Source organism: Petromyzon marinus, chromosome 17 (genome assembly GCF_048934315.1).
Source record: "Petromyzon marinus isolate PM22_M1 ecotype Great Lakes invasive population chromosome 17, UKy_Petmar_22M1.pri1.0, whole genome shotgun sequence".
NCBI lineage: Eukaryota > Metazoa > Chordata > Hyperoartia > Petromyzontiformes > Petromyzontidae > Petromyzon > Petromyzon marinus.
Window position 1 is genome coordinate 18,833,204 of NC_133683.1, and position 25,860 is coordinate 18,859,063.

General features: G+C 47.8%; 1 long non-coding RNA gene across 1 annotated transcript in view; it reads left to right on the plus strand.

Moving 5' to 3' along the window:
* Nucleotides 1-1,955: 1,955 nt before the first annotated feature.
* The window catches only part of LOC116943214 (uncharacterized), a 103,856-nt gene continuing 79,951 nt past the window's right edge, over nt 1,956-25,860 (plus strand). The window contains exon 1 of the long non-coding RNA XR_012941935.1: nt 1,956-2,064. This is a non-coding gene — a long non-coding RNA (uncharacterized LOC116943214). The remainder of the gene's footprint in view (nt 2,065-25,860) is intronic.

Sequence of the window (25,860 nt, forward strand, 5' to 3'; positions counted from 1 at the left end):
TAAGAAGAAACACTCCGTCAGCAATGGATGTTAAAGATCCTGGGACATCATTCAAAAAAATTAAGCCAATTGTGTGCTGATGTCATGGTCCAAATTTACCGAATTTGAGAAAAATTAGGCATCTTGTTCCGCATAGGGACAAACTGTCATTAAGGGGGGCCTAGGCAAAAAGAAAAATGCGTTCTGAGTCGTTTCCTTACTTTATGGATACATATAATTGCAATTATTATATATGTGGATGCCCTATGGAGATATAATGTACTACTCCAGAGGAACGGGAGCCTCTTGATCTATTGCTATGTTCTCACATTGACACAGCGAATCAAATTAGCTGTTATGGGATAATAAAATTTTGACAAGCATTATTTGACAAAAATTATGGGGTCACGTGTTTGCTTTTATGTACAGAAACTCGTTAACATTAAATGTATGCGCATAAAAATGAAGTGCCTATGACCAAATCACCCACAATGCGCCTGATCTCATCGGATATCAGTGGCTATGCATAAATGAGCCTGGATAGTGCTTGGATGACTACAAACATACAATAGGTTGCCATAGGCTGCCGCGGGTCTGCATTGTCAGCAGAGGGCAGCGCATTAAAAAGCATTGTTGTACCATACTCCGTTATACATGTTCGTATATCTAGGTGTGAACATACAGGGAGCAGTGGCGCATTTGTTAGCGGCACTGCGCTGTGAGACCGGTGACCCTGGCTCCGTTCCTGGTAATGGGTCTCAAACCTTGGTGGGCTGCACCTGCAATGAGTACCTGCAGCAGTGTGTACTCACCACCACTGGGGAGACAAAGGCAGCCGAGCGCAGTGTTGGCCGCACCACCTCCCTGTGCACTGTGTCGGCCTTAATAGTTACTCGCTAACAGCACTTTCCCCAACAGTCAACCCCGTACGGGTATCATTATCGTTGTGTGCAATGGGAGAAGCGCTGCAGCGCCTTCATGCACCACACTGCAAACCTGGCATCCCGAGTACGATTCCTGGCCACGGATAAAATCAGTAGCAAGTGATTAACGAACCGGCCAACTGGGCCTACCCGAGGTGAACTCAAACCTTAACAGGTACCATGCTTAAACATCGTCATTGGAGACACCAAGGTGGCCTGGCATAGCGCTGGCCACACCAACTCCTCGCTGGGCCATGCGAACCATAATCGTGGTTGGCTATCACCTCCCTGCCTCACCAACTTCAGTGGCTCTGCGGGAAGATCTTTGTCTTTGAGGTGAGCCGGGAGGGAGGGAGGGAGAGCGCGTTGGCTGCCTGGCGGTTCACCAACATTATTTTTCAGAAGTGGAAACCATCGATCTGCCCGCACGTGGCGTGGGTTGCGCAAAATGCCACTTTAATGCAAAGTTATAATTAAAGCGCAGAGGCGCGAAGTTGGCGAGGGAGGGAGGGAGGCAGTGCGGCGTGGGGCTGGACGGGTGATGCTTGATGGTGGTGGGCGGTGATGTTGGGTGTTGGGGATGGAGGGCTTGGTCGAAGGGAGAGGGAAGGGGGCGGGGCGATGGGGGGGGGTAGAGAAAAGATCTTGAACACTGTGGGGCAGGAATGGAACGAGCGCCAAATTAATTAACCACGGAGCTGCACTCTCCGACCTCTGCATATCCACACCCATTTTCCCGAGGAAAGGAATGAGCAGCTGCGGTATCGGTGGACATTTGGGGGGGGGGGGGGGGAGGAGGTGGAAAAAAGGGAGAGCGTGCAGGAGGGATCCATTAAGACTGATGAAGGATCCATGCGCTCATTCAGTTGACGAGGGGGTGCGTGATTGGCGCCAACTTAACAAAAGGGTTAAGCAATTAACTCGTGTCCAAGGCGGCGGGTGCACATTATTTAACAATCTATCGTAGGACGCCTCCCTCCCACCACCTCCCCCCCCCCTCCCTCCCTTTGCACCCTACAGCGCACGCTGCGTATCATCTCTGACATGTTTGATGCACGCAGTAGCGGCAGCAGCAGCAGCAGCATACAGTGGCACTGGCCTCTCTCTCTCTCTGTCTCTGCGAGCTCCCTGGGGAATTCTTTGCGATGACGTCAATCAGCCGGTGAGGTGCTCCGCCCAAGGTCGCGTTTTGTGCGGTGCGGTGCGCTTGTGGTGAGCAAACGAGAACCGACTCTCGCTTTATTTGTATCCGCACCCGACGATATTGCGCGCGGGGCTCGCGGATGCGCCGTGCATCATTTATCGCCGCAAAATCGTGCGCCGATTAAAAACAAAAACACATCTCCCAACGTTAGGAAATCCTCAAAATGCACGCTGGTGGAGAGGGGGGGGGGGATGCGGGGTTTGTTGGCTGCAATTTATTTTTTGAGTAAGCCCCGCGTGTTCCCGTGCTGCTGACGCGCGCGCGCGCGCGCGTGCGTGCGTGCCAGTTGTCACCATTGGCACACCCCGACGCACCTTTCTGCCCCTTCTCCGCCACTCATCCACTCGCTCCCTCGTTTTTTCCGAATGCAACAACAACAACAAAAAAACACGTCTCTATTTAAAATACACACATCTCTCATTTATCCACAGTCCCTCCGTGCTTCGCTCGACCCACCCCCCCCCCCCTATCTCCCACTACTTCCCCCATTCCAAGCCGGCTCCCCTCACGAAATCTGCGAGGCTCATGTAGCGCACATTCATCATCACCGCGCCGCCCAGTCGCCATGGCGACGCAATCTGCCTAATGAGCACATGGCGAGACGCCCGCTCGATATTTTGTTGCCCATCAGCCTCTCGTGCGACGTTCCCCACTCTTCTCTCCTCCCACGTGGCCTCCTCTCGCCCCCTCCCCACCCTCCCCTTCCTCTCACCCCCTGCCCCCTCCGCTAAACAAAAAATACATCCCCGTGCGGATGCTGCCCTGAATCCATGTGAGGCTTGTTGCTTGGGAGACGCGGTCGGATGTCCTCTGTGCGTTTCATGGCGACACCTGCACCCGGGGTCTTCCGCGATGGGATGGTTCGTGTTCCCTTTGGTCGCCTTATCATGTATCACTCTGTGTGTGTGTGTCACTCTGTGTGTGTGTGTCACTCTGTGTGTGTCACTCTGTGTGTGTGTCACTCTGTGTGTGTGTGTCACTCTGTGTGTGTGTCACTCTGTGTGTGTGTCACTCTGTGTGTGTGTGTGTGTATCACTCTGTGTGTGTGTATCACTCTGTGTGTATCACTCTGTGTGTGTGTCACTCTGTGTGTGTGTATCACTCTGTGTGTGTGTGTATCACTCTGTGTGTAGGTGTGTGTCACTCTGTGTGTGTATGTATCACTCTGTGTGTGTGTCACTCTGTGTGTGTCACTCTGTGTGTGTGTCACTGTGTGTGTATCACTCTGTGTGTGTGTATCACTCTGTGTGTGTGTCACTCTGTGTGTGTGTGTCACTCTGTGTGTGTGTATCACTCTGTGTGTGTGTGTCACTCTGTGTGTATGTGTATCACTCTGTGTGTGTGTCACTCTGTGTGTGTGTCACTCTGTGTGTGTGTATCACTCTGTGTGTGTTACTCTGTGTGTGTCACTCTGTGTGTGTGTCAGTGTGTGTATCACTCTCTGTGTGTGTGTATCACTCTGTGTGTGTCACTCTGTGTGTGTCACTCTGTGTGTGTGTATCACTCTGTGTGTGTGTGTCACTCTGTGTGTATGTGTATCACTCTGTGTGTGTGTCACTCTGTGTGTGTCACTCTGTGTGTGTATCACTCTGTGTGTGTGTCACTCTGTGTGTGTATCACTCTGTGTGTGTCACTCTGTGTGTGTCACTCTGTGTGTGTATCACTCTGTGTGTTTGTGTGTGCGAGGGGGTCCGTGCCGCCAACCTGCAGCGTCCAGTTCACTTAGGCGTAGGTGCAAAGTTGATGCCCACAAAAAAAAACTCAAGTTAGTTTTCGCCGCAGCCTCTTTTGTGGCAACAGCGCGGCCAATTTGTCGCCACGTTTGGCTCTCTCTCTCTCCCTTTCGCGTTTCACTTGCAAGGGGTTCGCATTCTGGAGGAAACGACTCTGAATATCCCTCCTCTTGTCCTCCCCTTTCATTTTTCTAACAGCGCAAGGCGATCTCATAGACGCTATATTTCTCAGGTGACTTTCGTCTGCAGTTGTTTCACAGTAAGGGACGATACTGCTTTGCGGCTCGTTCCAATTTGGTAATCTGCGAGTCATTTTCTATTTTGGCAAATTAGGCCCGTGACGACCGGTGCACTGATTTTTGACGAACACGCTGTGACGCAGATTGTACGTACTATATTTTTTTTATTAATTTGCCCGCAGTGTTAACCAGGGTAGCCGCTGGACTTCAACCGCGAATCTTTGCAACAAGCTGCAACTGTGCTCCTGCTGGGGCATTTCACCCCCCCCCCCCCCTCCCCCCTCTCGATTATCGGTAACGGAAGCTGTAAGGAGTGTTTCCAGTGACATATGTACAACTCTTTCTAAATCCACTGCTGGATGAAGGTCGGCCCCCATCATGTGTGATTCTGGGTGGTTATTGGCCATATCTCACGACGTTGCCGCCATCTCTCACGGTCCTGTCATATAACAACAATCCACCTAGCGTCTGCACACCCCAGCTGATGTCATCGCTCCGTCTCCTCGTTTTATGGCCCTCTTGGATGCGTAGCATTCCTTGGCTGCCAGTCCGTTGCTATTCTTAACCGTCGTCCATCAAACCCCTTCTAGCCACGACACATCCTACACAAGGCCACGTACTTATCCTCAACAGTTCGAATTCCGTCTCTCACCTGCGCACCTTCTCCCAACCTCCTTCTCCTCCTCCTCGATTGAGAATGCTACTCCCCCCCCACACCTCACCCCACAGTTTGTATTTAATTGCGCTGTAGGCATCGTGCCACTAGATGAAGGACCTCCACGTCTTAATGCTCGCAGCGAGCGCAGTGACCTTGAGTGAGAGAACGGCTCTGACAGATGATGTCACGGAATCATTTCTGAAGCCGGTGAAGTTAGTTGTATTTATGCACACTCGGAGCACGCCTATTCTATGCCGTGCGGAATGTTTTCGCACGTCAGTCAAACTTTACATTTTCATCGTCGGAGCTATATTATGACATAAAGTGACGACAACCCAAATGTTACACGGCCGTGGTCCTTTGTACAGTCGTTGGTGACTGGGCCAGCTAACCCAACACTATTCCTAACATATCATTTTAAAAAAATCGAGTCGGCCAGCTTGTGTCCTTGTCCCTAACTATTTATCGCGACGTCTGTCCCTCTTTTCACTTTTTGGTCGGTTGTCAATTTTGGTGTAAAATGTTTACAGTATAATAATAATAATTAACAGGTACATTTATTCCTAACAACTGCTGTTGGGAAGCGCCTCCACGAGAGAGCCATCGTAGAGAGCATTTAGCCTCTTCCTCGACGCTGGTCAAACGTATTGGAACAGCTGACAGCTCTCACACTCCACTGCACCACACACACGACCTGCCCATCTACTGTCTGTGGTGTGCTCATTATTATACTGCTCGCTGGACAGAGGTGGGGTGGAGGTAACGGGGGCGGATTGTAATACACTTTCACCATTGGTTGACCTGTTGCGCTGGGAGCGTGAATTGAACCGTCGACCGGCGGATTGATAATTACTATTGCAGCGCTAAGTGCAGTGTGCGAACCATTACGGGCGCCGCGGGGGCGAGATGTTAACTCCCTCGCCTGGCTCACAGAAGGTCGTAAGTTCGACCCCGACCGCGTCGTTTGTATATTTGGAGTTTGCGTATCTCTATCCCTGTGGTCGAGTGGATTTGTCTCCGGGTCCTCTGGTTTTTCCCTCCACATTTAGAATCAGCGTGCGTTTAGAGTATGTGGCTGCTATACATTTCCACGTGATAAGCCACTTCGTTGAGCTTTCATTTGTGGTCAAGTCGCTTCAGAAAAATAGCTCTACAGCTCAGTGGAGCTTGGTAAAATAAAAAAAAACCAGTTTAGTTTAAAGTTTAGTTTATTACAACCATAATAAGGATGTTTATAGTGTGTCATGAAGTAAAGCGACCAAACTATAGTTTTCTCACCAGTTCGTCATATACTGCTATCAATTCTCGTCATTGCACCTGGCCTGTACTTTGGATTTTCTTGGCCCTGGCCTATGAACATGTAAGCCGTCCCTTGGGTCTCCCTGCGGGAAACGTCAGTCACTTTGTTTGAGCATCCCGCAAACACCGCCCTCCTACGTCTAACTCTTGCGATGAAGCATCGCCATCGTTAGTCACAGATAACGACCAGTGTGATGTGGACTGACCCCAAGTAGCAGCCACCGTGCCACGGCGTTTGCGTTAATTAGCGCGAATTAATTAGCCCCTGGTTTTACATTTTCACCACCGAAAAAAGCTCGCTTGTGCGCGCATGCACGCGCAGACTTGGGACCAAGACGTGGAAGATGAAGAGAGAGAGGAGACAGAGAGGGAGAGAGAAGGGAGATGGAAGTGAGAGAGGGTGGGGAAAGGAGAAAGAGAGCGTGCAAATGAGTTTGGCATTTCTGCATGTGGCCACATCTGATCGTGGCGTTCATTAGTTTGCATGGAAATGACCTTTTTCATAAATAATTACCCGCTGCGCTGAACCAAAGAGATTCCCCGTTGTTTCGATTTTATGCTGCGTAATTAATACACATATATATTATTTTAAGGATAAAAGTCTCGGCAGTTTTTTTTTTTTACTTACTCGACCAAAGGAACGAGGTGGTGGATTGCGTTCGGGTTCTGCCCCATCCCGAATGTAAAAAAAAAAAGACGCGTGCACGCCGCGCGGCTGAATGGAGCGGTTTATGCAGACTCATTCATGTGCGCGACGGAGATAACTCCCTGTCGGAGCTAGCTTAACAGCTTGCCCTGTGTTCGTGGACCACAAGGAGGGTGGGCGGGTGGTTGGGAGGCCGGGGAGGGAGGGAGGGGCGAGTGGTGAAGGGAAGGCAATGTTTGTCCGCACGATGTCCGGCAGTGCGTCGCCTGCGGTTTGCGAAGGCGCCTGTGGCACCGGCTGCACTCCACTCCGCACTTTCGTTTGTGTCGGTGCGAGGGATTGGGGAGGGAGAACGACGGGGGCAGTGGCGTACACACAGCATAGAGCTAGCTGGTGGCCGTCCCTGATAAGTCCATCTCTTAAGCGGGTGACCCCACAGAGTGATGTATATCTTGAAGCACCCACTGCAAAGGCCACCGCTTGGGGTTTTGCTGTTTATTTTTTTTCACTGATAATGCAATTTCGCTGCTGGTGAGCCTGGGATGTAAGTTACGTCTCACACGGCGCGGCAGGGCAGGTACCGCCATAGTCACTGGCAGATGCATCGCGCGCAATGCCCGCTCTGTCAAATTGCTGCATTTTAGGCTTCCGACAATCCACCTGTTGTTGTGAGCATGGCTCATCTGCCGTCCGTTGTTGTGGAAGGTTGGCTGACGTCAGCTGCCTTACAGAATCCTTCACAAGCCCAGTTAATCAAGTGAAGAGAGGCCGATTTTGACACAAATGATACCAGCCGTCAGCAAGTCCAATCAACTGAAAAACCTCCGTTACGAAAAAAGATTTTCATATAGCCGACACAGACGATTGGGGAAAGTGCTGTTAGTGAACAATTACGAGGGCTGGCACAGCACTCAAGGGGGTGATGTGGCTAGCTTGACGCACAGCTGCCCTTGTCTCCCCAGTGCTAAAGTGCATACCCACCTCACCAATCGATGCTGATTTGACCTAGGGGAGGCTTAGGACTGGTTCAGATATTTCCCTCTTGATGTTAGCCATGCCTGAGAGTCAAACTCGGGTCAACGGGTTGAAAGCGCAGTATGCTAACCGCTTTACGCCACTGCTGCAGTACTTAAAAACATAGATTCCCCCCCCCCCCGCCCGTTATGCCGTTAACAGACTGTTGGGGCAAGTGCTGTGAGTGAGCATTTTCGAAGAACGACACGGCACACGAGGTGGTGTGGGTGGGCAACACCATGCCCGGCTGCTTATGTGTACTCACGACATCGCGTACTTATTTAAGGCTGAGTCGACCTAGGGGAGGCCCAGGACGGGTTCAAATATCCACCACTGTGTTTGGTCGTGAGCGGGAATAGGTCGCAGAGTTTCGTAGTTGAGTGCGCTAACCATCTCGCCACCACCCACCCATACACACTACTCTGCAGGAGTTACGAGTTTCGTAGTTGAGTGCGCTAACCATCTCGCCACCACCCACCCATACACACTTCTCTGCAGGAGTTACACGCACACGTGCACACGACAAGGTCCCAACCACCGTGGACTTATTATGCTCGCCACGTGAGTTATTTGCGTCCAGCCAGTGCATCTAAATTGTATTTCCATGGAAAAGTCGGCTGCCCTTTAAAAATACATAACAGCAAACGTGAAACGGCTCCACCAAATTCATAACTTATTTTTTTGTAACAATGAACATCAAAAAGCCAAATCATTCCAACAAGGCATCTTGTTATTATCTTATTATTAGAGCCAGATCCTTGTTCACAGGGTCTAATTGATGATTAATTTCAGCGTAAATGCGGGCTATGGCATGCGGGAATTATTATACGAGACGGGCGAAACAACCGACGTGAATGCCATGCCTACATTCTTCTTCGTTTTTCGCATGGCATGTTTGCTACAGTTTGTTTAGATGATGTCATGGTTGAATGTTTAAGGTCCTTCATACATGTTCAATGCGACAGTAGACGCTGTGTGGATTGCAGAAACGTCGCCACGGTGTGTGTGGCGTGGATGGCCCCCCGCTAGAATTTTTTTTATAACACGTAGGGCTTTCGCGACTAATATTATCCATGAAATCGTTTTTTGGGGGTTAGATCACGTAAATATAAATGTGTCGTTAAACCCGTCACCACCCGACGCAGCTAGTTGGCAAGATTTGTCACGTAAACAGAACGTGCCAATTCGTTACTAGTACTGCACACCGGTGTGTTGGAGAGTAAACCCACGAAATGTACAATAGGAGTACGACGTTTCGCCAGGAATTACAACCAGCACCATCAGGCGACAGTCAGAGTTGTGGAGAAATCCTCCTTTTTCGGTCTTAAATAGAGGGATAAATGTTTGTAGCTTGACACAGATTTCGGCTACCGCCACCTCCCCATCCCATTGCCGGGAAGCAGCTCTTTGGGGTGCAGCATATACATATATATATTTTCGCCCAGGCCGCTATGTACAGTGAGGGAAAAAAGTATTTGATCCCCTGCTGATTTTGTACGTTTGCCCACTGACAAAGAAATGATCAGTCTATAATTTTAATGGTAGGTTTATAACAACAATTAAATCCAGAAAAACGCATGTCAAAAATGTTATAAATTGATTTACATTTTAATGAGGGAAATAAGTATTCGACCCCTCTGCAAAACATGACTTAGTACTTGGTGGCAAAACCATTGTTGGCAATCACAGAGGTCAGACGTTTCTTGTAGTTGGCCACCAGGTTTGCACACATCTCAGGAGGGATTTTGTCCCACTCCTCTTTGCAGATCTTCTCCAAGTCATTAAGGTTTCGAGACTGACGTTTGGCAACTCGAACCTTCAGCTCTCTCCACAGATTTTCTATGGGATTAAGGTCTGGAGACTGGCTAGGCCACTCCAGGACCTTAATGTGCTCCTTCTTGAGCCACTCCTTTGTTACCTTGGTCGTGTGTTTTGGGTTATTTTCATGCTGAAATACCCATCCACGACCCATTTTCAATGCCCTGGCTGAGGGAAAGAGGTTCTCACCCAAGATTTGACGGTACATGGCCCCGTCAATCGTCCCTTTGATGCGGTGAAGTTGTCCTGTCCCCTTAGCAGAAAAACATCCCCAAAGCATAATGTTTCCACCTCCATGTTTGACGGTGGGGATGGTGTTCTTGGGGTCATAGGCAGCATTCCTCCTCCTCCTCCTCCAAACACGGCGAGTTGAGTTGATGCCAAAGAGCTCTATTTTGGTCTCATCTGATCACAACACTTTCACCCAGTTGTCCTCTGAATCATTCAGATGTTCATTGGAAAACTTCAGACGGGCATGTATATGTGCTTTCTTGAGCAGGGAGACCTTGCGGGCGCTGCAGAATTTCAGTCCTTCACGGCGTAGTGTGTTACCAATTGTTTTCTTGGTGACTATGGTCCCAGCTGCCTTGAGATCATTGACAAGATCCTCCCGTGTAGTTCTGGGCTGATTCCTCACCGTTTTCATGATCATTGCAACTCCACGAGGTGAGATCTTGCATGGAGCCCCAGGCCGAGGGAGATTGACAGTTATTTTGTGTTTCTTCCATTTGCGAATAATCGCACCAACTGTTGTCACCTTCTCACCAAGCTGCCTGGCAATGGTCTTGTAGCCCATTCCAGCCTTGTGTAGGTCTACAATCTTGTCCCTGACATCCTTGGAGAGCTCTTTGGTCTTGGCCATGGTGGAGAGTTTGGAATCTGATTGATTGATTGCTTCTGTGGACAGGTGTCTTTTATACAGATAACAAGCTGAGATTAGGAACACTCCCTTTAAGAGTGTGCTCCTAATCTCAGCTCGTTACCTGTATAAAAGACACCAGGGAGCTAGAAATCTTTCTGATTGAGAGGGGGTCAAATACTTATTTCCCTCATTAAAATGCAAATCAATTTATAACATTTTTAACATGCGTTTTTCTGGATTTTTTTGTTGTTATTCTGTCTCTCACTGTTCAAATAAACCTACCATTAAAATTATATATTGATCATTTCTTTGTCAGTGGGCAAACGTACAACATCAGCAGGGGATCAAATACTTTTTTCCCTCACTGTATGCCAAGACCAGCTTTAATGATAATATGTATAATATCAAACATCACAGACGAGGGAGGTAGGGAGATATTTTCAGTGTTTAAAAATGATTTTCTTTGCTATAGTCAAAGCAGACTAAATCCATTGTTTGAAAAATTGATTAATTTTAGCCACATCTTTGAGCAAGATAACTTTTGCGATGTAATAATAACAAGAACATTACATTTTTCTACCACCTCTCAGGATCACGACCTCACAAAGTGCTGAGTAATGTTTGATACATCATTAATTATACTTGGATTTTTTTCCCCCCACACGGCATGAATCGGATGTTTCTGGGAAGACATGCTTCTAGCCGTGGGATAGCTAGTCCAGGCGCACAGTGCATCTCTTGACAATGTTTCATCTCTCACTTTCATTCGTTTACCATCGAGAGAGAGAAGAGAACGCTTGAGATAAGCCACGGGGACTATTTTCCTAAATGTATTTTTTGAAATATATATTTGAACAAAAATCTGATTTTACTTCAATCGATCGGTTGGGTAATATTTAGACTTGTAATTATTTCCCCCATCCCGCCCACCTGCTGCCATGTTGCAGTGAAGAGTCACAGTTACGTGGAAGTGATTCTAATTTTAAAAAGTAAATTATATTTTTTATTTAGTCCTTGCTTTCTCATTGGTATTGTTTTATCCCTGTTTGTCCCGTTTTTTTGCACCATTCGCCTAATTGTAACAATTGCATGTAATTTGGCTAATTATGACTTTTTACAAATAATTCATTCTTGCACGCATTATTCAATGCATATATCGTGAGCACAAAGGATCTATTTTAATGGGTTAAGCAATGCATCTTTACATCCACTGAAATGTATACTTTTTACCAAACACAAAAAAATGTATCCTTTATGTAACATGGGCACTGAGAGAATATGTTGGAAGATAAGATTTTGCTTTAAGATGTAGGTATGGCGTCAAAGAGAGAACGTCAGTTGTATGGAAAGAAAAAGTGACGGGGAAGTGTTAGAACAAACAGGCTTCGGAGGCAGATAAGTCTTGATTCAAGCAATGCACAGATGGCAAACGATCTGGATTGGGAATATTGTCAGAGGAGGAGGAGGAGGAAGGCTTGCCGAAGGAACCTTCAGGAAACTCTGACAAGGAAGAATGTTTGAGGCAATACATTAGTAAGACAAGGTGAGGTGCCACTCGATGACTTGAAGAAAGGGGGGGGCGGGGGGGCGATGATCAGCACGATGCTCGCTCAACATTCGACAAGATCGACCACAAGATCGACCACAAGATCGGACAGTACTCAAGGGTAGGCAGATGACTAAAAAAAAAGCACGTGATTATAAAACGAAAAGAACCTACGTTAACTGGGGCATGTTCACTTCAGGCCGGAAGCAGGGACCAGCTCTGGCCAAAGCCTGAGAACGTGCCCGGTGGGACGGAGGTGTCAGGTTTTTTTTTTATGCGTCGGTCACCGCCCGAGTTACCATCGCCACAATCACGTCGGTGAGGCCACTCGCTTGGATGCTAATGCCGCTGAAGGTGCCGCCGCCACCGGTAAACGCGCGGAGCTTTTGATGAAGAAGACGATAATGGCGTTAATAATGATGACAATTCTCCACATCGTGTAGGTGTGTGTGCGGGCGTGCGCAATTACGTGTTATGGGGGGGGGGGTAGTTAAGTTGGATGGACTGTCGCCATGGCAATTTACCATGTTCGCAAGGTGTGACAGACGGAGGTGCACATCGGGAGCTGGTGGGTGCTATGGGAGGAAGGTCGGGTGCCGAGGGGAGGGGGGAGGACGAGAGTGGGTGCCGTGGAGTGGCATCGCGGGGCGGGGCGGGGCGCTGTCGGGTGCTGTCGACGAGTGCTTGTGGATAGGCGGGCAGAGGGAAACGTGGGTTGTGCAGTGCGGCGCGGGCAGCATGCAATATTATTCGGGTCTGCGCACATTATCCACATGGGACCGCCAGTGACCAGATTTGTGTGTGTGTGTCAGCGTGTGTGTACGTGCGGGGAGCGGTAGTGCAGCGGTTAGCGCGCTGCGATGGGCACCCGGCCACGCGAGTTCGATTCCAGCGCATGGCCAACGCGAGGTGGCGATTATCTGAACCGGTCCTGGGACTCCTGTGGGTCGACTCAGCCTTAATGAGTACCTGGGGCGGTGTGTTTTAAACATTGCCACTGGGGAGACAATGGCAGTCAGTATGTTAAGGCTAGGGGGGGGTGACATATTTGTGTACGTGTGTGCGTGTATGTGTTTGGGAAGAACAGTGGCACAGTAATTTTAGTAGTCGACCTATAATTCCGGCATCTTGGGGTTGATTTGCAACCGTTCGTAATATCCGTGGCTAGGCACGTAATGATTGACCGAATCATCGATTAAAGCCCGATTCATTTTTTAACGCTCACAATTGTTACATCGCAGGACCGTGATAGTTGGTGATGGTGTGGCAAGGCTTTCATCAGGCAGTGATGTTGATAATGACCCTCGCAATATATGCATCAAATCGTACCCATGAGAAATGCTTCATGATTATTATTTTTTGCTAATTAATGGTCGTGGTGAATGTAGGACAATGGCAGTAAACTAAATTGTCTTCACAAAAATAAAACACATTTGACCAAAACACAATTAATGAATCAAATCTTGACCCGGAATTGTTTTTGGTATCAATCATCGTTGAAATGCTGGGGGGGGGGGGGGGGCGGAGAATGATCGTCATTGAAAAATGATTTCAGAGCTTGTCCTACCCCAAGGTCATCTCATCCTTAAAATGAGTATCTGGTGTGGTACGTAATAATCAGCAATTGGGACACACACACACACCATCGCACACCTTGCCAGAATTAATAGGTGTTCGATAACCACACTTGTCCCCAACAGTCTGTGTGGCTGCACAGACATGATCTGTGTGTGTGTAAGTCTGGCTCTCAAAATGGATCTGCCAGCTTTGATGCGGTATTTATGCCAGCGGGCAAGCGTCTCAAAACCACTGCGCTCTCTCGCTCTCCGCAGAAAAATAAACCCTCGATACCTTTTGTGTTGCCAATGCTGCTGTGACTCACCGCAGCCTTATGTTGCTTAAGTGAGCATTTATTTTCTTGACATTTTATTTTTCGTCGGGGTAGAACTTTGATATGTTAAAGCCGTGGTATAGGTTCTCCCCGCGTGGCAGCGCCGCACGTGAGCTCAATGTTAAAGGAGGTGCAACCCGAAGGGAAAACAACAACAAAGTGGTCCTTATCTTGTAGATGCGTATCTGGGCTCTGTGTCCTGAGCTATTTAACACAATTTTGAATGCTCATTAATGAGAAAAGGGCCTTTAAAATTAGGCCCAGGCGCGTGGCTGTAGCACTGTAGTTAAATATCACTGCGTTGGGAAATTAAAGGGTCGCTCTTATGGGGTAGAGCGCATGAGCCAGATACGGCAGAGGTTCGTGGTTCGATCCTGGCAGGCCACCCAGGTTAATACCGCGAGTGTATCATTAACCGTAATATACGCGCCATCTGCTGCACGGTGGACGTTAACAATCCTCAGTAGGCCATTGTGTGCCTGCACCATGGTCCAAATTTGAAGCTCATCTCCAATTTTACTTATTTTTTTGGATGACGCCGCGCGGCTGCATCGTCTATGTGTAACATAGCGTTATAATTGCGATTACGGTGAAGTGCAATCTGTTCATCACATAACCGACCACTGTCCCATTGCTGTGTACAAGCTTGCACATGAGCTACAGATGCGATGAACCCGAGCGAACTCCCAATGCCTTCCCCTTCTCATCGCCAAACCCAACACACAGCTGTAATATTTTGTCAGTTGCTCTTCAAACACCATATGAAACAGAGAGGCTGCATTCGCGGTGTGTTGAAACCTATACCAGTTTCTAGCAACGTGCTTGCCTGTAAATTTAAGCGGTTTGTTTTTCTCTCCTCATTAGCGTGCCATCATTTGTGTCCATCAGCTGAGAACAAGTGGTCTAGGTTTTTTTCGCACCTCCGATTAGCGCACTTGGTTGTGTACGGTGCGAAATAAGTTCAACATCCAGACATAATTCTAATTGTTTGTTATTTAATTGCGTCTTTAAAGCATCACGAGGACGGCTACTGCACCACGCTCTTTCAGATGCGCTTCCGCAGCCGTCTGGAACGCTCTTTCCTCCTATATTAGAAAGCCCCTGGAGCTTTGCACTTCTCTCGATCTGCTTTTTGCGTTTCGTTTGTCGTCCTTCCCCCGCACCTCCGATGAGCACGGTTGGCTACGTACGGTGTGAAAGAAGTTCAACATACGTACATGTATGGAGCCTTAGTGAGCCCGTCGCCCAACCGCGAGTCTTGTAAACACCATCTCTCTCTCTCTCTCGTGTCGATCTCTCCAGCCTTCCAAACCCCACCGATATTATACATCAGCCTCCCCCACGCAGGCCATTCGGCGCACCAGACAGATGCGCTTAATTATTTAGTCCTGCACCATGGGGACAGTTATTACCATTACCAGAGCATGCCCGGGGTTCGGTGGTGAGCCAGCAGTGGATGAGGGAGGGAGGGATGGAGAGGGGGAGAGGCGAAGGGAAACGGGTGGATGGAAGAGGAGCAACAAGGAATGGATGGAGAAGCAGTGTCCTCTCCACGTGTCATCAGCCACACCTTCCCAGCCCCCCCGTTGCTCGGCAATCGCAATCAATCCCATCGTTCTGAGCAAAATAATCGTTGGGCCCTTTTATTACTGCTGACCCTCTTAATAAATCGTTTCCAAATTAAAGGCGAGCGCTCGGGGCAAGATTGAGGCTCAAGCATCGGTGATAACACCCACCCCACCCCCGCTACCCTTCATCTCATCCTCGCCAACAACCCCCACCTATCTCCTCCTGTTCTCCCCCCCACCCGTGCACCACAACCAGCACACAGGACCCCCCCCCCCCCCGGGGCGTGTGTGCCGGTGCGTGACGCCACGAGTCACAGTCTGCGGCGACCTCTGTTGGGCGAGCGTGTGAATTTTGGCCCCAAAGTCACCGTGCCTGGGTTTTCATGCATACAATCATGTTCTTTGGAGCTTCAAGCAGTTTTTGTGTTTTCATTTTTTGCATCTCCCCCCCCCCCCCACCCTATATTTTACCCATCCAGATTGTGCTATCGGAGTAATTTTACGAGAGTACGAATCTTTTCCCGATCTCTCACGGAGCAGAACAGTGCGCAGAAGAGCGGTATGGCCACTCCGTGCTCGAGAACGGTCCACAGAAGCGGATATCAAAGAATGTGGAAGCGGATATCGCAGAACTACTTCTGAGTGCCCTTCAATTGGCCTCTGGTCCACATAGCAGAGGACAGCACTTGGCAACCTGCACTACAACATTCATCGCATGATGTTCAAACTGAGCTGGAAATTGGCCAAATTGCAAAAAAAAAGAATGTGATGGGGTTTTCTTTGCAGGGTCGATTGACAGGTCACGTGTGGTTGGGTAAAGGGCCGGTACTTTCACCTCTTACAAGACGTCTGGCCATCGTGGAAGAGTAGGCCAAATATACCTTATTCAAGGGTTCTACAGCTCTCTCTAGTGGATGCCCACCTGCAGTGGCATGAAGAAGATATTTCAGAGCTCTACTTTTACTTTTTTTACTTTTATAGGGAAACACTGCCTATGTTTGAGTGGCTTTACCCAACAAGGAACAATTTCATCATTGGCCAATTGAAGCTTACAGTAATTATGGAGGCTCGTATTTGTTGTGCTATTTTTGCAAGCACAGCCTAATCACTTTGTGCATGATTGCACACCGGATGAGAAGGTATCACGCTCAGATCGAGGCAAGGAGCTTCAGAGGCTTGGTTACCACACCACGAGTTCGCATTGATTTTGCTTTACCAGGTCCACTTGTTTTTCCTAACCCTCTTGTACAGTGGCTCGGAGTTTCACTTTGTTCCATAATTCATGAGCTGCATGTTGAAAGTTAAGTTGTGAAAGGTCACCATCGCCCTCCGTTCGACCCTGCCAGAAAACAATTACAAAGCGGGGGAAAAAAGCGTATTGACGTCGCCGTTGCATCGATCGTTATCGGGTCCATACGGATTTTTAGCTCTGCGTGTGATGTTTAAATGGGTGTCACCATTTATGCAGCCGATTGTCCACTGATCACTGTGAACTAAACGGCGTCGGGCACGGAGGGCAGAGGTCACTCCCCAGGTGATGTGACTTTTGCCTGCAGCCTCTTCGCCCGCCCCAGGGAGGGCATACAGCAAATCTCCTGTATTGGAGATGGAGAGAGGAAGATCGTGCAGTATTGGGCGAGATGTAATCAGCAAAGGAGAGGATGGGAAATCATTATTATCAACATCAGCCATAATTAATCCACCCGCGGGGTGAAGGCCCTGCCAAGCTATTGCCATCACTCACGGGATTGTGATGCAGCGGTGCATTCAGTCCCTACACGTGAGATGATCGCATCGCTCCGTCTCTCTAGCAGACGTCCCCGTTGGTCGTCACACAACCTCTAGGACTGATACGGCATGGTGGAGGACGTCATCCAGCAGTGGAGTTAACAAAGAAGGCAGTGAAAAAATATTTGTTGTATATTAAAATACAATCGTTCTTTATTTGTTAACAGGTATACTGCATTGCTTTGTTTGACCTGGGTCTCACTTGGAAAAAAGAATGGACTCTCATCTGGATTTAAGTAAAGTTATCTGTCAAGTATAGGCTGAGTGATTTAGCCTCATACACATGGGGAGGTTTTTCGGGGGCACTTGTTTTTCTTGCACGCTCAAAAAAAATGAAAAATAATAATTGCACAAATATTTCATTCAAAAGCACTATAGCATCTTTCTTTTTAAAAAAAGTATTAAGCTCAGATGGGTAAGTAATGAATCACTACGACTGCCCTATGGGTTTTGTTAGCAATACGCGGCCACAACACGACCCATCCACAATTACAGAAACAAAACATTCTGTCTTTTGGACATTCGCGTTTTCACAATTTCTCCATTTGGTGTTCACATCCCCTCCCCCACCGCTGCCCAGACAAATCGTACCCCGGATAAGTTGCACGCGATTTACAGCTCTGTTTTTTTTTTCATCATTTTGCCGGGGGGGCACTGAAATATTTCCTCGAAGCGACGATGATGAATTTGATGTCATCACTTATGCAGCGACGTTGCCGCCAGCGACGAGCCGCAGGAAATTGAGATCCGCGTCGAGATCATGCGTACTGTACATACACCTGTGAGATCATGTGTACTGTACATACACCTGTGTGTGTGCAGTATTTGAGGAGGTGAAGGTGGGATATTTAAAAAAAAAAGTATTTCGCACCGTATACAGCCAACCGCGCTAATCAGAGGTGCGGGGGGAAGGACCACAAACTAAACACAATAAGCAGTTCTAAATAAGTGAGTTTTCAATCTAGATTGAAAAGTGCATAGCTCCAGTGACTTCTGATATCGGAAGGAAGAGCGTTCCAGACGACCACAGAAGTTCATCTGCAAGCGTGCGATGCGGTGACCGTCTTTGTTTCGATGGTTGAGCCAAAAGCCGCTGCTGCGATGATGACCGGAGTTCACGTGACGGTTTGTGGTCTTTGACGAGATCGGCAAGGCATTGTGGTTCATTTGTGGCAAGCACTTTGCGTGTAATGAGTGCGACCTTATAATGTAATGGGTTAGTGCAGCGTGGTGTACTATCAATACTGTGACCTGAGTTAGATTGTCGGCCACGGCTAACATCAGTGGTGAATAATATTGGCACCAATGTTGTATAAAAGCCGCCCCTTCTCAGTCAATGTGGTTACTTGAGGATCAGGTTTGGCTGATCAAGTTGAGCTCTTGCAAGAGCAGCAATATCCAGTACAGCTAGTAGGTTGGTGAAAATGATCTGTGCGGAGTTCGAGGAGTTTTCCTCTATGCGTGGGTTTTCTCCCACTTGCAAAACTGCTAAACCCCCTTTCATAAAAAAACAAATGGTCTTGACGAATTACTGAGGCTTCTCTGCATGAATATTAGACTGTAAAAAAAATATTTGGATATTTCATGCAGAAAATGACCTTATTCTTTATTAGTCCATAAGATACAATATATATTTTTTTAAAGTCCAGTATATGTTATCTTTTTACTGTACTCATTGCATTAACGTGTGCATAGCAAATACAGTTTGTCAATGTGCAAATGAACATCGGGTATAGCTCACCCCAGTTGGTGGTGCTGAGCCTCATCATTCATTGAAAGATCACAGTCTCTTTTGTTTTATGCCTTTGTTGGTTTCCCAATTTTAATTCAATTGCACTGTATACAAAACGAATGGCCTGAGACAGGGTGCACTCTTTGGCTCTTTCGGTAAAGTCACGTAAATTAAATTAAATCACGACGTTTCGCATGCAACACAAGCGTGCGTCATAAGACAAAGTGCGCATTTGGAACTTTCACGGAACACTTCCTTAGCCCAGGTTGCAGAACGGCCTGTGGAAGAAAATATCACGGAGCGACTTACGAAATCCGTTTCATTTATCTCTCATACAAACTCGAAGCACTATACCTTCCATTCTATATATTTTTATGTAAGAACTGGAAATCTGCTAAATGAATGTGGAAAACTAATTTAATTTGACACGTGTTTTCTGTTCAGTTTATATTGGACGAGCCTGGAATGATCGACTCGCTACGCTTGAGAACACAGTGGAATCACCGTGTGGCAGAAAGCCGTATCCACGTCCCTGATCATTGAGCAACCCGGCCACCTATAAATATCCACATTTTGACAATAGGGTTCAGCTTTGAATTGGAGAACCAAGTACCGCGCGGTGTACGATTTAGTTCACATTACCGCAGTTGCGTCTCAGCATGCAGTGGTTACTCTGCCACTGCATAAGAATGTTAAGCTTAGTTGATCCTGAGCAGGATTCCAACTCATGAATGTATGATGAGGAGCCCAGCACTCTGCTCGCAAGTCCAATGAGCCATTCCTCAACACAGCTGGTATGCAATAAAATAAATGTATATACATACATTATATATGATGGGCTGCTTCAGTGACGATGCACGTAAGAGCATGCGCAGTATTAGGTGGAAAATAAACATTCTCAATGCTCATTGCAATGCTGCGGAGAGTCATGCTTGCGTTTAAAAACAAATTTAGAATCGGCATGGTCACGCAATCGATTCTACATTATGTCACACGCTCTTTTCTTTTGGTATATTTTACAATTGTGGATTTGTCGACGTTATTAAGCAGGTTTGTGTAGTCAGCACAATATTAGTTAAGGCCCACTGGGATACATCTCGATGGGGTGGCACTTAATCTCTACAAATTAAATATTCGTAACCCTTTAAAGGTGTTGTTGACAAAAAAAGGTGCAATTTTAAAATATTTCACTTCAGCATGGCTCTACCAAAAGTAATTCTCACCACTGAACAGTCCATTAGCTTTCCTGGCAGACATGATGCTTTTTTGTATTTTTTCATTAACTTTTCCGTACGTAAACAAACTATTATGCAGTCGGCATATTGCTATGTTTACAAGCTGGTAAGACCACACTGTAACGTTACATCTGTTTGGCAAGTGTGATATATCGGTGGGAAAAATAACGCACGGATAAACATTACAAGTACATATGCGAAATACAGAAATTCAATAAATGACCCTGTTAACAAAACAATGAATTATACTTTGAAATATGCGTGGTTTATAAATCACGGCGGTAACCGTATCAACAACATTTTATTTTACCATTTACCTTTGGTGGCTTAGCAGAATGTAAAAAATATAACATTCACGTTAATTTGGTGAATGCAGCTCTCGACACACGGAAAGAGAGCACTTGCGAAACATTGCGACTGAGACATTAAAATCAAGTCGAACAAAGAGAGTCGATTATTATTTTCATTCAGAGGTGTCCCGGGCCTGAGCTCCATGAAAAGAAATGTCCTCGCCCTCTGTCGAAGTGGAGAGGAGCGTTGGGGAGTGGGGGGGGGTTGACTTGTTAGCCACACCTGATTTGTAACGTTGATCCTTACCTGTGTATCGATGGTTCAATGTTAATGTGCCATTCTATTGAATGACTGCTACTGCTGTGTGGTGTTATCTTGGTGTGGTCTGGGACTGGTTTGTTGTTGTTTTTGCCGCATTGCCCAAGCTTGATAAATCGGACTTATGTAAAAAAAAATATTTTTTTAAATTTATATTTAGTGACTTTCTAACCATCTCTATTTCGCACTCCTATCGTTTTCTTGTATTGTTTGCTGTTGTAACTCGCTGATCCGCCGATACTGGACATTTGTGAAGAGCTTCACAGCTCATCGGATTCCTCAGGCGGTCTAAATAAAGATTCTGATTCTGCTATAGATTTGGGAGGGGAACAATGTGGCGCGTGGTTTTTCGCGATGTTGTCGGGCGTGGTTCTCTGGTGACTGTGTGCAGGCAGAGGCATCGGGGAAAAAAACAGCGGGAGCTCTGTTGGCTCCATTAACCAGCCCATCCTGCGTCATGCGGAAAAATTTGGATTGCTTGTGGCCGCGAAGAGGTGTTCTTGTGTCGCATATGGTCATGTTAATTCATGAAAAGCATTAAGTAACACGTGAATCGGGGGCACAATTGGTTTGCCAACATTGAGCTGTGCCATAATTGCCTTGAGTCCATGCGCTTTTAAATTCACGGCCCTTTTATCAGTCCGCTGCTGGGTGAGGGCCTCCTTACGCCATGCGGGTCACAGGGGCTATTTGACCATACTTCACCATGCTGCTCAGTGTGGGTTGGTGAAGGTGGGCTGCGTAGATGTGGGAGCGTATAAATACAGCGCCACAGTGGATATTTCTGCAATGTCCCTCTGCTGCTCAGGACATAGCACCACAACTGGCGATGTCACCGATTGTACGCGTGGCGGGCATCCATCCAAGCGCGATCTGGGCTCCTTCCTACTAGCGCCTGAGATCTGTCGGGACAGGGTGCCTGTGACCAAATTGAGTACAATACGGCGTCACTTGCAACGCTGTCTTATTGTTGTTATTAACCAAGCGCGAGCGACTTTCTTACGTGACTGCCGTGTGTGTCTGCATGGCTTACCGTGGGCCAGAGAGGGCCCTTGATGGAAGTACACTTTATTCAACTCCTGCCATCCCACAGTGTTTGCTCCAGTACCAGCTCTGTCGTTCTATGCAACGGCCAGGTTGGATGCAGGCATCATTGGAATCACGGAGCGAGCTTCACACGTGATCGGTTGGGGGTTTTTTTTGGCAGTCAGATCGAGATAAACGGTGACCCCATGTCATGGTAGAGCTCTTGGGTGCACCCCGCATGATACCTGCTGAGTAATTCATCACAACATTTTCCCTCTGATGTTGAAATCGGCTGATGCTTTAATTAGCGCAGACGAAGAGAGGGCAGGACGGTGCGAGAGGAATTGGGAGGTTAAGGGTTGCCGCGAGTGTTAAACAAACGTGGATCTGTGCAGTACAATTATTTAAGTGCGGAGGAGGTGGTTACGGACGGTGTTTGTTGGTGAGGGGTGGTGAGTGACTGCTGAGCGCATCTGACTGCGGTTGCTAAGTGCATTGTCGGAATTTACCTACGACGAGCAAGGGGTGGTTGGACCAAAAACAAGTCAAACCGTGATCTCAACAAAAAATAAACTTAATTCCTAATTATTGCTCGAAGCTGCGAAGCTTTGCACGCCTAAGTTTAAAATATCTCCAGCCCTGCTACACGGCCCACCCTCGTGGGTGGTACGTAGCAAGATGAATCCTGAACTCTGCATGCCTGGGCCTGCGCGTGCGTGCGCGGTGTCGCAGTCAAACGATGGGCGCACAGAGCGGGGCTGGAGCCCGTAGAGTAGTGAGGTGGGAGACGCCGCTGATTCCGATCCTGAACCGTGGGCGGGGGGAGGGGGGCAGCTGAAGGGAGTCGTCCCTCGCCTACCTGCAGCTACGCGGGCACACATGAGTCCACCAGCCGGCTGAACATTCCAAACCCCGTCCGTTTGTCGCTGTGTGCGTTTGTCTCTGTGCATCTACGCACACGTTCTTAAATTATGCATTTGGTGCTTGCAGCCGCATCGCCTGCGGGGGTGCTGTAATTGTCTGGTGCGGATGCGCGATGCTAACACATAGGGGAACCTGCACACCCTCGAAAACAATTACCAAGAAAAAAACTGCCTTATTGTGCACAATTATGCGTACAACGTACGATATGAATTACGCTACGTCATTAATCAAGCGTGGCCAGCCACGTGACAAATTATGCCTGGGAGGAGAAAAAAGGACATCGTGCTGACAAAGTAAAGTTTATCTTGCCGTAGCTTCCTCGGTTTCCTTATTAAGGGTTAGGGCATCCCTCGACTGCATATTTGCTCCCAGAGCCTCGTGAAAGAAGATCAAGGTTAAAATATATATGTTGGCCTGTGAGCTGACCTAATGAGCTGACCGGCGGTCACCTCTGGTAATAATGCGGCCGAGCTGAATGAGAACGCAACAGATAGCAAGCCAAATTGGCTTTCATGGAGGTCAAATCTACAATCTATATTTCCAACCTAACCTTGCGTTGGAGGTCCATCCCATATGACTTTTCCGTCCGCATGAGAATGTGACCTGACAGTTCTTCGTTCGGGCTGCACAACAGTAAAGGGTGAATACATTGTGATGTTTTTTTTTTCTGTTTAGTTTGTTGCCCTTCCCCTGCGCCTCCAATTGGCAGGGGGAGGCCTTCATCCAGCAGTAGATTGACCATGTCATTCATTTTATTCACAATAAACTCCCAAAAGTCATGGATATTGTGAATTGTATCACGTTCAGCGTCATCCACCATTCTAAATATATGTCTGGCTGAAGACCGTCTCCATTGGTCCTACGTAGTTGTTACAATTTGGCCTGACCTCACCACCATGACGCACACTTGGTCATACCTCCACGTGCGTTCTTCTCTTTTGAACTGTCGCGCCGCTGTTAGTTCTGTCCATCAGTGGTCGATCTGACCAAGGGTTCCGTGCAACCCTCATCCATTTCTATGGGACCCTTTTTTGTTTGCCAGTGTCAAGAACACAGACGTTGAGGTGTTCTAACACCGCATAGAGACACTCATCACAAGGCGTCAGGTTCGCATGAACCACACGTGCTTGTGGTAACTGCTGAACCCCAGCTGTTAAGGCTTTGATACTTGCCTTGTTTTTGTGCCGTTCGCCTTTTTGTGTTCTTTGGTCGAACGCTGCTGAGACAACGCCATCAAGTAGGATGTCTCCGGTGTAGGCCAGTCCGTTTCACGGACAATGCATTTATTATTATTATTATTGTTGCTATTATCATAGCATGTTTATTTGCATGTTCGACCACAAGCGTGTGTGGTTAATGCATACTTTGATGCCACCTCATCATATTTTTCTCTTGGTAACGACTGTGACGGGCTCTCGCCGAGCATCACGAAAACCGTGCACAGATATTTGTTTTAATTGTTTGTGTGTGGCCCAACGTTGAGGCGTGAGTCGCTGAAACAAAACGAAACCCATCGTAAGCTTCGTGTTTTCGCACAGCGATGATCTCCCCCGGCTGCGTTCACCCACCGAGAGGAAAGCCAGCGGGGGAAGGTGGTGGTGGGGGGGGGGGGGTGGTGGACGCGCACGTGGCAGCAGCCAAAACCTTTCGCAAATCCCCCCCCCCAAAAAATGCTGATATTTCGAGTTGCTGCACCAGCACAGCGAGACTCTTGGCAATCGGAAAAGTGCAGTGGAATTAGGTTGACGCTGAAAGGAAAAGCATTAGTCGCAACTACATTGATGCTTTGGCGAGGAGGAGGAGGAGGAGGAAGAGAAAGGGAAGATGGCAAAGGGAAGATGGCTTCCGTGAAGTCATTTGCACTGAATTTCTATTTTGGCAGCAAAATTATCCCTGTCACCATAATCATGACAGTACATCAAACCCTGCTCGGTTTTTTTTGTCTACATCTTGCATGGCTATATTATTAATGGGCTGAAGCGATGGTGCAAATGGTTAGCGCACTGCGCTGTGAGCCCAGCGACCTGATTTCAATTCCTGGCCACAACCAACATCAAGCAGTGAACCGTGTAGGAAGCAGTCCCTGGGTTCCTCCACCAACCCGTACTAACCAGCGTGGTGAAGTATGGACAACCCCCCCCCCCCCCACGATCACCATCGTGTGGGGAGGCTTCATTTAGCAATGCTAAGCAGGATGTCCGACGTTTCGCTTCAGTGCTGAGAGCCTCGTCAGGAAGTGAATGTCGGACATGGTGCCGACTCTTAAACACATTGGAGAGCTGTACAGCAAAGACAAATATCCGCCTATATAACCTTTAAAAGACTATTAAGTCAAATGCTGTTAGGAAACACGTGGAGACCGGTACGGCACACGAGTAAGTAGGATGCCAGCAACACACCCGGCTGCTTTTGGCGATGTTTACACATCGCACAACGCATTCATTTGAGGCTGAGTCGACCTAGGGGAGGATAATCGGTCTCTTGCGTTTGCTGTGATTGGAAATCGAACTCGGGTTGCCGGTTCGTAGCACCGTGCACCAACCGCTACACTACTTTTCCTCGATAGCACAACAGTGAAACCCGACACTGTACTCTATAATTGCTTCATTGGGAAGATTTAGGGGTTTATATGTTTCTGTTTACAGACACCGATGAGTCTTCCAGCCTTTATCAGTGGCAATATCAGCCATGATTCCTCCTGAGAAGGAGCCCAGGATTTTATTGGGGATCTGCTCCGCCAAGGGAGGCGCTCTGAGAATTATCCATAAACCGCTCCCTTAGTGGACGGGGCCTAATGAATACCCTATTGCGTGTGAAATTGTACTCTTAAAAGCAATCGCAAATCCTGATTTCAGCCGCATAAGCAATGCTGAAATGTTAAGCGTTGTGTTTATGTGTCCCAGAGAATGGTGATGCTACGGTACGATGTGTTGTGAAAGTACGCCTCCGAATAGGAAATGTAGCATGGAGAAGCTATTTCCGTCTTGAACGTGAATTTAGAATGCATGGGGGGGGGGGGGGGCTGGATGACTTTAATAGCAAGATGTGTTACGTACATAAAACCGAGTTAAAGAGATCGAGAACTTTGTTTGTATCGCATGCTCACGTGAACTTCATGAATTAATGTCAGAAAACGCAGCAGTGCGATCTGCAGAACGGGATAACG